General features: G+C 38.8%; 1 protein-coding gene across 4 annotated transcripts in view; it reads left to right on the top strand.

Annotated features, from left to right (window-relative positions):
• Window positions 1-13,874, top strand: part of syk (spleen tyrosine kinase) — a 60,428-nt gene that overhangs the window by 16,331 nt on the left and 30,223 nt on the right. The window lies entirely within an intron of this gene.

Raw genomic sequence — 13,874 nt, 5'->3', positions numbered from 1 at the left:
TGCCCATTCTCTTCCTTCTTCCATTTATTACCTTGTACATCACATCAAATTAACATCAACAACATTTACTGTTTAAAATAATGAATGAATATTCATTATCTTCCTATTGTTAACAGTCAATTATAAAACAAATCAATGTTGGTTGATGTTTGGTTGAATTTTACTCATATAATAATTCATCTGCATAAAAACAATAATTGCAATCCTACACTGTTAAAGGTAAAAAGTTGGATTAATTTAAAGAAATACTTCAATAGGTAACACTTACAAAATGTAAGGTTTTTTTTCAACTTGAAATTTCACTTTAGTTTCACATTATGTGATCATTTTAAGTTGAAAAAAATTTTTTTTAGGTGTTACAAATTGTTACAGTATTTTTTTAAGTTGATCCAACTTTTTAATTTTTACAATGTAAAGCTACTTTATTTAAAGCATCTAGTGTGCCTAAGAATTTTGTACAGTACTTTTTGTACTTAAAATATGTCTTGGTTACTAAGACATATTTTAATATATACCTACACCTTATAGAGGGAACAAGACATTGTGTCAGTGTAGTGACACTAGGAGTTCATCCTAAGGGATCCAATGTGATGTTTTAGAAAAGGCCAAATTAAATTCATTGGCAAAGATAATTGGATGCCACTCTCATAAGCATATGGGAAAAATAAGGAGCTTGTTTCAATCATGCAGAATTGTGCCAAGATGATGTCCCAGGCATTGTAGTGGGCAGTTCAGGGGCCTCATTTATAAAGCATTCGAACACAAAAATCAGGTCTGGAAACATGCGTACGCTACTTTGAGATCTATTAAATTAAGATGACACTATTTTATATGTCTGCTCTTTGTACGCTATATATCAAATTTGCAAACTAAAGGAGCAGATTGATATATATTTTATTTTAGTGATACCACTAAATCACATGCAGTGATTTCGGCAAGGTGTACAATATAATTGCTGTAAAAAATATATAAATACTACACTACCACTGTGTGTAATTCTGTGTGTTTGCAATGCTGGAGGATTGCGACAATCGCTTTCGTGTTTGGCTGGACCGCATTTGTCTTGCGAGCGTGCAATTGGGTGCCAGCTTCATTGATATGCAGGCGGCATTCATGAGGTGATTTTCATTGACTATTTATGTTAAAAAATGACCGTGTACAGGGCGATATACAAGGCAGATTCACATAAGCACACTTCCAAGTGATCTGTGATTTATAAAGGGAACATTGCTTGCTGGTGTGGCATTTTTGGCTTTTGTGCATAGGTAGACTTTCAGTAGGGATCCTATGCCCAGTTTTATAAATCAGCCTCCTTAGCTGTATCAGGAGGGACACACATCTCATCTAATTCCCTCCATCAGGGAGCTGAGGTTGCAGTAGTAACCAAGACGTTTCCTATATAAAGACCTGGGGCCTCATGTATAAAACTTTGCGTAGATTCCATCCTTTAAGTGTGCGTACGCACATAAGGCAGAATTTGCGTACGCACAAAAGTTTTCAGATTTATAAAACCATGCGTAGGCCTACTCCAGAAACTGCGCAAAATTCCATTCATAAAAATTCCATTCATTTAAATATTTATAACGCATTTTAAAGCATTAAAAAATATATTTAGCTCTTCATATATTTGAATTCAAGGAAATATATTCACGTCGGATTGGAAGAAAAACTTTATGTTACGAACCTGTAAACAAAACAGTTTTAAAAAGATTCAAATTAAATAGTTTCAACTTAAAAATATATAATTTATAAAATTAACTTATTTAGCATATGTTTAAAATATACTTTTGGCCAGAGAAATTATAATTTTTTGCCTTATGGGTTTTTATGAAATTATAAAAACACTGGCATTGTCAAAGTTGATACTGGTTTCCCATATGGCCAGACAGGTGTCATTATATTCATAACATTTTTAATGGAAAACAAACTCAGAGGGAGATTAAATGTTTTGACCAGCAGATGGTAGAGATCGTTTCGGGTCATGTTCGTCTTTATCTCAGGCGGCAAGCGCAACAATTATACCATTGAATGCGACTTAATGCATTAAGACTGCAATATTACATAGCCTACCTTATAGAGAATAGGCTGCTATAGGCAAGTAGATGGCCCAGCATATAAAAGTTTCGCGTTAAGTGTTTCCCATAATAAAACATAAAGACAATGATTACGCTGCGCAGCCACAAGGCATTAAGATATAAAAAAACTAAAGTTCAGTAGCTACAAACGAAAAGTTCAGTACAAACCTAAAAAAAGCATATTTACAGGTAAGCAGATGAAACCAGAATATAAAAACCAATGAGTTTAAATACGCGTTAGTGTTTTTCTTATATAAACCCCCATTGTAAGAACATCTCTTTATATTAGGCTAAACTTTAAATGGGCTACGTTGTTAAATGTCCTAGTACATCACATTATTTTTCATCATCTTACAGGTTATAACGTTTATTGTATAGGCACTCGGGTTTATTTCTGTCATTTGGCCTAATAAAATTAAAACAATTTTTTGTCTATGATTAGATGATAAAGACTAACAAACTTATCATCATTCCTCAAAAACATGAAACATTAGCCTTTAGTGTTTGATGAGTGAAGAAAATACTTATTCATATAGTTCTTTTGCGTTTCAAACACGCAGACGCGCTCATGACAGATGTGTGTGGGACTCCATTCACCGCAGAGGCTTCGTCTTTTCAATACTTTTCATCTGTAAAATATTTGCTACGCATAGGCAGATGCGACTCCTAGATGCAGTGCTGATCTTCATGAATGAAACGGGAATATTAAAATTAAATGTGTATAAATACAAGAACAGAGTTTGTGTTCTTTCACTCCGCTCAAAAAGAGTGCGTAGCACAGTGGAGAGCATCCGTACGGTGCGCACCTAATTTCGCCAAGTTTATTTTTTATAAATCCCGATATGTGCGCGGAAAATTGCGTACGCATATTTCTATGCTCATTTTGTGCGTACGCAACGTACATCAGGCCCCTGGGGCCCTTATTTATGGGGCTGTGCTGGGATCCTTGCTGGGGGTTTGCGTACGCACAAAAGTAGAAAAAGGGATGCAAAAAAAATTCAGATTTATAAAACCATGCATACTCTCACCAACAAGCAATGTGCCTTTTATAAATCACAGATCACCTGAAAGTGTGCGTACGTGAATCTGCCTCGTATCCCTATACACGACCATTTTTTTACAATCAATAGTCAATGCAAATCACCTCCTGAATGCTGATCCTCATATTAATGAGACTGGCATCCAATTGTTTGTTCGTAAGCTAAATGCGCCCAGCCAATTAATGCAAGCTATTGTCGTAATCCTCCAGCATTGCAATCACGCAACATTACACACGGGTATAGACCCTTTTACTGTTTGTACACAATGATGACGTGACAGCGTATGCGCGCGCATTTAGGCAATAGAAGTATCGTAAGAATCAACAGTGAAGCAACACAAACAGTAAGTTATTTTAAAAAGTTGACTTTATCAACATTTTTAACACAGCTTCCAGATCCGTGTACTATAGTGGAGTGGATAAAAGACGTTAGCAGATGGCCAAAAATAAAGTTGCCAGATACATATATACGTATATTAGTATATTATATTAGTGCAACCAAACGCAACAACGGGACATTTTGATGTTGAGAAACCGTTTTAATAAACTTTCTGAGTTGCTACCACGTTAGAACCAATAGGGAATAACACCACTTCTGTTGCCCAAATGCGCGCGCAGGCTATTTGATCACGTGAGCTATAATAGGGTCTATAACCACAGCATTTATATATTTTTACAGCAGTTGTATTGTACACCTTGCCAAAATCACAGCATAAATGAGAGGTATGACTAAAACAAAATAAATAAGTGTTTTCTGCTCCTTCAGTGCACGCATCTAATATATGCGGACTGTTCTCCAGCAGCACGAGCATTCTCCTCAGCTCTACAAATACATATAAAATGATGAATTAAAAAAATGACATTTAAAAAAAATGAATTAAAATTTAAAAACATAAATAGTGATTTCCTTTTACCTAACAGACTTGCATTAACTTGTACACGTGTGAGTAAATGGTAATTTTAGTGCATTAGGCGAACACGTTTCTTCATGCCGGTTTTGTTATGAACATCATAATTAGGACTATTATAACGATAACAGAAATGATTATCCAGGAGCTTAATGGCTGTAGTTGCACACTTTGACATATGATGATAAAATGCACATTAATTAAGGAAAAATATTTGGTTATTTACACACAGTTATCTAATGGATGCGTATTTGATGCTATCCATCTGTAAGTCCATCTCGTGCTCCTGTAGTGGACATTGTGATCGTGAGACAGCACTGATTGAATATTTAAAAGGAATTTTGATTTAAGCGAATTCACGTGTTTTAGACCATAACAATTTTTTTTACATAGAGCAAACATCTTCTCACTATCTGCTTGCTGCCTGTCCGCTGATCAAACTGTAAAAAACGCGATCTCTGTAGGAGAGATGGGAACTCGAGTTTGAGACTCGGACTCGAGTGCGACTTAAGTCGCACATACAGTGACTTCAGACTCGACTTGAGACTCGACCCTCAAAGACTTCAGACTCGACTCGGACTCGAGCTGCGCGACTCGTGAACAATGTTTATTTTTAGGAAACGTCTGATGAGCTCGCTGTCACAGCTCCCTCCATTACCTACAACCTGCCCACGACGTAACACGTGACGTATCTTCTCCGCGCGCGCGGCCGCGAACATACATGTTGACCGTACCTGCAGGCAGCCGCTGCTGTGGCATTCATCTGAAGCTTTGTGTAGTGCTGTGACGGATCTGCAGTTCGGCTCGCATGCGATTTGCAGATTAATATGCAATTTAAATAGGGTAAGTTTATCATTAACGTGTTTCTAAGGCTTGCAATTGTTTAAATGGTTAAACAATTTAACCGCAAAAAGGCGCTCAAGTGAGCAGATTTCTGTACGCACATGCGGTTAAGTGTATCCGGTCCAGCTCCAGTCAGGTCCAGAGTTGCGCTACTTTGTGTCATACTGTAGTCCATTAACATACATTTGCTGAATAGAGCAATGAAAAACAACGTAACGTTTTTATGTGAAGCGACTGCTGCATCTTCTTCCTGAAGCGCTGTTTGGAATTCGCCATCTGCCTGTGTTTGAGCATGCGTTTAAGTGCCCTCAGTAGTTCACATACAGAGAGAAGTGTTTCAAAAGTTAAGCCAACATAAAATCTTTATTTTCTTGACAAGGCACATACACACAAAATGATCTCACAGTATTCTTTTTCTAATAAAATTTTTTTGTTTATGTCTTAAGATACCAGTCAGAAACCAGTCTGGGCTTATTTGTTCTTAATAAAGAGACAGTAACCTCAATTAACCTACTTAACTCTGTGTCATTAATGTTAATTAAACAACCCAAGACAAAGAGAAAATCACTTCTGTGGCTCTAAAAATAAATAATAATATTTCATTAGTACAATAAAGACAGCCCAGGGTCCACAAACTGCAATACAAACAAAGTGGCCAAACCTACAAACCATACAAAGTGTTCCAGCCAATAAACGACAAGAAGGATTTGAGGGTGGGGGTTGGGCGTGTTCATGACAGCACGGAAGGGAGGGGGAGCGGGAGGAGTTAGCTATGCTCCATTTGTTTGAAAACAGTTCAAACATCAACAAAAAGTGACATCACACAGATTCGCTTAGAGCGCCTTTAAGATTGAATTTTACAAGATGCATATGAAACAATTAGCACTCAGTACAAGTGCAAATAACACTGCTGGATATCATCTTCATGATAACGTGAATCTAACATATGATATAGAGTGAAATTAAATGTGTGTGTGTGTGTTATCAATATTATAATTGTTTTTGTCATATTTACTTTCTTCAATCTGATTTCAGTTCACTTTCTTGCCATCTGTGTTGCCAATTCCCATTATTGTCTCCAGAATGTATGTACGCATGGGTCAGAGTTTGCTTACAGGTGCGCACATTCTGCCGTCAAGTTTTTATATAGATCACAACCTTTGCGTTTTCAGCCCTGTTTCCCAAATGGGAAATTTAAGCTCTGCCTTAAGGACACGGGGTTTACGGAACAGGAAACTGAACATTAGAAAATAGTTCATATGGAACTCCCACTAGGGAATCTGTTCATGTGGAGCACTGAGGCTGGACACACAGGCTCACCTGTAAAGGGGCATACCACATATCTTGCCAAGGTATTGGGTGTAGCCCAGCCAGCTGCTCTACAGAGGCATAATTTGCTAATGCCCAAGATGAATGGAATGTCCTCACACTCCAATAGGGCAGAGCTTGGTAAACCAATTGTTTCCACAATCCAATGGGCTAACCTCTGTTTGGAAACAGCTGTGTCAGATAGAGGCACAAGGCATGTACTGAACACAGAGGCAACAAGGGTGGGTCAACCTTATAATGGGGAGCTCTTGTTCCATATAGGGGGTAGTGGTAACCTCTACCCATAGAAATGTAGATTTTCCAGTATCTGAAGGTGTGGCAACATATTGGTTTGATTTGACAATGTGTGCCATGGCACCATGCTCATCTCGGGCCTGCAGTCTAAAGTCAGTGCTGAAGTCATCTTATATGCATTAACTCGAGCAGTTTTTTTCTGCTGACAAGGGTGCCATATGCCCCAGGAGCTTCTGAAAAAAAGAGCTTACAACTGCGGCCACAGGGGGGCCTGTCCAGCAGCACTGTAAACATTCGCCGTCATAGACAAGGTAACCTTGGACGAGCCTGTGAAGTCCTTCCAGGACTTTGTGAGCTCCTTGTACACTTCCAGAAAGAAAGGCTCTGGGGCGACTCCAATGTTCCTATAGCATGCTCTTACAGAAAGAAACACAAGTAAATTTAGAGGAAATTTACAGGAGGAACTTCTCGTACATAACAAAAATGGAGAGAGACCAGTGAAACTGTGCTATAAATCTTGCCCATAAATCTAAAACTTGCAAAACATCAATGAAATCAATAAACATAATGTTTGTAAACCACATCTGCTCTGAAGAGCACATTTAAATTTTTAAGAGCAAGCCACATCCTTATATAATGTCTGAGGCAGTAATATGCAAATTCCACTCTTCAATTCTCATTGTCCATTTCAATTCAATTCAATTTTATTTATATAGCGCTTTTCACAATAGTTAATTGTTTCAAAGCAGCTTTAATAGAAGCAGTGAAAAGCACAGAAAAACGACAGATAGCACAACATAATACACGATAGCATAAGCAGTCAAATTTGCTGTGCTATGACTCGACATTATAAGCGCGCGTATTACTAATGTAACGTCTAGAAGAGGAAGCTAAGTCAAGCCCAAGAAGGCTGCCTCCCCGGGGTAAAAAAAACCCCTAGGAGAAAAAAAACCCGGGCTTTTTAGCCGAGGAAATAAAAAAAAGTCCTAGGAGGGAAAAACACTTGGGAGATATATATGTATATACACACATATAAACGGATAAGGAGATTAAGCGGGTTCTGCCGGTGATCGTTGGTCAGGCATCAGCTGGGCATCACGTTGAAGGACGGCCAGTAGATCAGAGGTGTGCCGACTTTCACATCTACCAGAACTGGGTCTGTTTGTCTCATTGTCCTCGGGGTCGAGGACGAGACAGGGAGAGAAAAACAAAATCATATTAGCGTAGGGGCCGTTCACATGTAATGCAAGTGTTACACAGTGATGTGGTTTAAATCTTAGTTCCAGACAGACTAACTATTGCGGCATAATTATATTATCCACAGTTGAGGATTTTGCAAATTGGGGGCCCAATGCGAAGGTATATATGGTAACTAAGGGTCACCTTCCGATCTTTGCGAAAATGAAACCTGTCGACCCGTTTGACTAAGGCCTGAAGCCCCACTGTCGTCGTTAATGCAGGTTCAGTGGCAAATGGGTCTATATTGCATACTATTTACAAGACCACGAGAAAACGCCAACATCGCAACCTGACCATACGTGTCAACCCGTTTGACTAAGGCTGGAGGCCCCACTGTCGTCGTTAATGCAGGTTCAATGGCAAACGGGTCTGTATGGCATACTATTCACAAGACACACGAAAGCGCCAAAATCGCAACCCGACCAAACGTGCCAACCCGTTTGACTAAGGCCGGAAACCCCACTGTCGTCGTTAATGCAGGTTCAGTGGCAAACGGGTCTGTATGGCATACTATTCGCAAGATACAAGAAAGCACCAAAATCGTAACCCAACCATACGTGCCAACCCGTTTGACTAAGGCTGGAGGCCCCACTGTCGTTGTTAATGCAGGTTCAGTGGCAAACGGGCTTGTATGGAATTCTATTCACAAGACACACGAAAACGCCAAAATCGCAACCCGACCATACGTGCCAACCCGTTTGACTAAGGCCGGAAGCCCCACTGTCGTCGTTAATGCAGGTTCAGTGGCAAACGGGTCTGTATGGCATAATATTCACAAGACACATGAAAACGCCAAAATCGCAACCCGACCATATGTGCCAACCCGTTTGACTAAGGCCAGAGGCCCCACTGTCGTCGTTAATGCAGGTTCAGTGGCAAACGGTGGCAAACTATTTAATGCAATTCATTTTGAAATGTTCATGCAGATAAGTTATTTATTTATTTATTTGGTTGGTCTGTGTTATGACCGTGAGTGCTTTGTTCCGTAAAAATAACTATTGCAAGTTAAGTACCTTTACTAGACAAATTATGCGTATGCTTTGTTGAAGAGAAAAGTTTTAAGTCTAGATTTAAAATGATCGACTGTGTCTGATTCTCGGACATCGGTTGGTAAATCATTCCAGAGCTTAGGGGCTAAGTAGGAAAAGGATCTTCCATTTTTAGACACTTTTGATAGTCTAGGGATAATCAAGAGACCAGAATTTTGCGACCGTAGTGTGCGTGATGGCTTGTATTCTGATGGCTTTTAGGTGATTAGTGATATTTTAAATTGTACGCGATATTTAACTGGTAGCCAGTGTAAAGATGCCAGAATTGGGCTTATGTGGTCATACTTCTTAGATCGAGTAAGTACCCTTGCAGAAGCGTTTTGAACTAGCTGAAGCTTGTTCACCTGATTTGCATGGCATCCCCGAAGAATCAAAGGTTATTAGGCTCTTAAGGATGAACCCTTAGTCTCACAAACTGACACAATGTTGTGTAAATGGGAAACGAAGAAAAGCACTGCTAGTGAAAATAGACAAGTCTTTAATTGGACATTTAGTCACTAAGAAACAGCCTCTGAGGCAGCATTTTAATGTGACAGCTAGCCTGGTGTCCACTGCAGTATACATTCACATAAGCACACACACAGGGCTTGACAATAACAACTGTCAAATGCAGCACTCTTGGGTTTTGCATCTAAACTCTTCTTATATTTACTATAATATGTACATAGCAAAATCCTCAGTGTTAAATTAACACTGCTCAGTGTCATATGGGTCCACACTAAAGAGTGTAAAAGTAACACTGAAGCAGTGCTGAAAACTGCAGTTAAGTGCTCAACTATTCTTTCTGTTTACAGATGTGATGTAAATCACAAGTCAAATTGACCACGAAATGTATCATATTGAATATCTCAAGATCTCACCAGAGGAAGATGAAACATCTCCACAAACACTGTCACCAACTTCACCTATTACAAACCAGTTTGAGGTTAATAAACATACAGTAGTGATCGGTGGGTCATCTCATAACCCGTGGGTTGGGCAAAAAAATTGTCACAGTTTGCGGGGCGGTTCATTAAAATCTAAATAAAAAAAACCTTGTATGTTGTGTGCAATTCCCTATAGCCTATAATAAATATTTGGGAATATATTTTTCCATATTTTATTAGGTTCTTTGATAAGGTTAAAATATGTAAGCCTACGTAGCAACATAACTGGCGCAATGTAACTTGCACAACGTTACTTGATGTCCCTAAACCTTTGGCCTTATGTCACGAAAGCGCCAAGCAGCTTGCACTGCCAGCCAAAACAACAAGGTCCTTGGCCCTGTTTTGGCTTGCTCTGTTTGCTGACGGTAATGCGGATTTGGGGTGATTGTAGGCACACTAGGCCATATATTGGGCCCAAGAGTCAATGGCAGCAGCTTCTCCACAGTTGGTGAGTACAGGTCTGAAAAAAAAACATACATCGGATAAATCCGCCAGTAGATGGACGGTTTTAAAGTGTTTAAGTTACGTGTTTCCACGTTTTCACGTGTCCGTGGCACGACTTTCATTTTCGTGCCAGATTCACGTGTTGGTTACTCTTTTTTTTCCTTTTTTCAAACCATTGTCGATTGGGATTGGGGTTGGATTTGTGGGGTTTTTTTTAAACTGTTTTCGCGTGAGGATGAAGTTGGGTTTGGGTTAGAATGGCAGTGGTTTATACGTTTATTTGTCAGAAATTTAAACTGCTTTCACTTGATGTTGGGGTTAGAGTTGGGTTTGGGTTAGGATGTCATTTTATGTAACAGAAAGTTGTTCTAACCAACACTTGCCACGGACACCTGAAAACATGGAAACACGTAACTCAGCTTGAAACATTTCAAGCTGAGTTCGGGGCCGGTCGCATTCCTGTCTGGCCGTCTGCGCTGCTCACCTGACCAATCGGGTTTCTTTCTGCCCCTGAGATCATGTTTGGGTGGGGCTCCTATCTGGGCTGGTTTGGGAAAAAAGTCACGCCCTATATGCAAATTGCACAAGTTTTTTTTCGAAGCCCCTCCCTTGTTGACCCAGGGACAAGTCGAACTCTGCAAAATCAGATCGTGCAGTAAGGTCGCTGTCATTATCATTATCATGGCAAAAGAAGACACAAAATAAACTGCAAAAATAAATCAGACTTCAACTGAACATCGGGCTGCGGTCTACAACAAAAACAAAGTGACTGAAATAAGTTTAAAGCACTGTACTAACTGGAAAAAAAATCAAAGCTTGAACTAAATTAAAAACTGAAACATTTTTTATATAAATAATGTCAAATACGTAAGTATTATAGACCCACTAAAAAGTAATAAAATGACAAAAAGAATTTAATTGCTACAAATAAATTAATTAATTAAAATACTGAAGTAAACAGAACCACAGCATCTAAAAGGCTACAACTCTTATAATGGTAAGTTAAATGTTTGTGGCCATGCTTTTATATTATGGGAGGCACTAAAAATATAATTAGGATTATTATAATAAAGCTACGCAGCAGTCTCACATAAAAAAGAAGAGAAAAAACAGAAAAAAAGAAAGCTGTTAGAGCTTCGTGAACAGTAATGTGCAATAATTTTAAGAACAATAAAACAAAAAGAAACATTTTATGCGTGTCCCCTCGCATATCTTTTTTTTCCGGTATTGATGGTGCTTCCTAGTTTGTCACTGTCTGTGCTGTCTATGGTCCTGGATGACTCTTTGATCTCTCTGCTACCCATCTGACTCGCGTGATTTTTTTCCCAAACCAGTTCAGATAGGAGTTTTACTTAAACATGAGCTCAGGGGCAGAAAAAAATTTGATTGGTTCACAAAAATGACCAATGAAAGTCCTCAACCGGAGCCTTCAAGGCAGCTTCTGCAGTGAAGCAGTTCGAGCTCACCGTTGGTCAGGTGAGTAGCGCAGATGGTTAGATAGGAATGTGACTGGTTTTAAATTCAGCTTGAAATGTTTCAAGCGTTTAAGTTACGTGTTTTCACGTTTTTACGTGTCTGTGGCATGACTTTCATTTTTGTGCCAGATTCACGTGTTGATTACTATTTTTTTCCTTTTTTCAAACCATTGTCGATTGGGATTGGGGTTAGATTTGTATTTTTTTTTTACTGTTTTTGCGTGAGGATGAAGATGGGTCTGTTTTAGAATGGCAGTCAAAGTACTCCCAAAAGTGCTATAACGCCATACAATATAGTTCCACTTTTAAATCCGCTTAGAAAAGCACTATGTTTTATTTTGTACCACCAAACTTGCTTGTATAACTACTCGTATTAAATAGGAAAAACGTTGATGTGTTTGGTCACTTTTAACTTTATCTCTGTTTGATACCATTTTATGAATGGGGCTAAGCTAAATGCTATCGAAGTGTCGCAGCGCGCTCCAGCTCTTACGTGCACGCACACAGATGACAGAAGGATGTATCAACAATTCTTAGTTAAGGTAATAACATAGTTTAATATTGAAAATGAGTGGACTATTCCTTTAAGTGTTGTTTTAATGACATGTTTGTGCATGGTCATTGACTTCCATTCTGAAGCAGTCAAGAGACGCGTCTAAATGAGTCGAAAAGTCAAGACACGACCCATTGTCAAATGTTCTGTGTCCATCACTGTAGTTCATCCAAAACAAACCAGAAATGAGACTCAAAGTGTTAAATACTGGAATTATCCTTTAAGGATGACTGTGACAGTGAGTTTACTAGCTCATATTAGTTGCATTCAAAAATCAAATGTTTAAAACAGGCTAAAACATCAATGAAATGCCACTTAGGTTGCTAAATTGCATTGCGCCTTCAGGTAGGCTAGCTCGTTTTGGTTTGTGCGCTGACGCCATTTGCCTGACGTTGGGTGGTTGCAGGCATTTGATTAATTTATTTATACAGGTTATTGACGAAATCGTAATGTCAAAGTATATAATTGTAATTAGCTCTCCAATTAAATTCATGTCTGTTAAGAAAACTAGGGGGGCACAAATTCTTTTTGGGGGGGCATGGGGGGCTGGGCCGGCGTGTGAGGCTTTTCTGTGACATATGTTTCAAACTTGTTTCTGTGCAACAAGAGTATTATGGAGCTGAGAGAGGTGTTCATGGTTCGCTAATGTTTGTTTATGTGCTATAAGAATATTATGGAGCTGAGAGAGGTGTTCATGGTTCCCTAATGTTTTTTTCTGTGCTATAAGGGTATAACAAGGGAGCTAACAGAGGCATTCATGGGTCACTTTTTTGTTTCTGTGCTGTAAAAGTTTGACAGAGTTGCATAGCTTTCTCTTTGATGCTCTCTATACGTTGGTGACTGAGCACTAGTGGGTGATGTGAGAATGTACAATAGGTGTTGTTGTCTTGCTTTTAGGGGTGGTCCTATGCAAATTATTTGCCCATGAGACGTCACAAATTCAGCATCATCAAGATAATTTTGGAGCTTATATAAATATACATTTAAATCTTATATAAAAACATTTAAATGAGGAGAACGTTTAGCTATTAAAATTGCAGGGTGTAATAAACATACACACAAGGGGCGTGGGGGGCTCTGGTTCACCCTCTTTTAACTAAAGTGTTGGGGATAGTTTTTCCTACAGTCAACAAAGTTGGTAAACACATTGTACTCATCGAACCGGACAAACTGAAATGTGAAAATTAGCTCCACCTAGCAGGAGGAATTTTTTGACAACTTCATGTGGTTAACTTTTTCATGAGTATATTAATGAGATTGTCACCAAACTTGGTCAACTGCTAAAACATTGAAGATGCTACACCACATTACAGATTTTTGCATTAAAAATGTTTGATTTATCAGAAAGCTTCTGATATCTTCTGCGTGCAGTGGCTTAGATCAAACATGAGCTTTATGTTTGGTTATAGGGTCTGATTACATGGATGTAGCTAGTGTGGGTTACAGTGATACCACCTTCACCAACTGACAAGAAGAAAGTGTGTCACTTACAACAGGGGTTCTCAATCTTTTCTCAGCTCGCTACTTACAAAAATTAACCATGTTTTTTGTGGTAAAAGTGTATTAACCTTTTTACATTTTTGGTCGTAATTGCAGGCGCACAGACACAGAATATGTTGTTATTTACAGTAATTTGTGAATTTATACAGGCTGTTTAAGTATTGTTTACAATGTTTGCATAATAAGGGGACAACAAATTTGAGGACCAAGAAGTTGATGTGTTAGAAGCAGAAAAATGGGCAAGCATAAGGATTTGAGCG

This window comes from Misgurnus anguillicaudatus, chromosome 12 (assembly GCF_027580225.2).
Source record: "Misgurnus anguillicaudatus chromosome 12, ASM2758022v2, whole genome shotgun sequence".
Lineage (NCBI taxonomy): Eukaryota > Metazoa > Chordata > Actinopteri > Cypriniformes > Cobitidae > Misgurnus > Misgurnus anguillicaudatus.
Note: the sequence above shows the minus strand (reverse complement) of the source record. Positions and strands in the feature narration are given on the sequence as shown.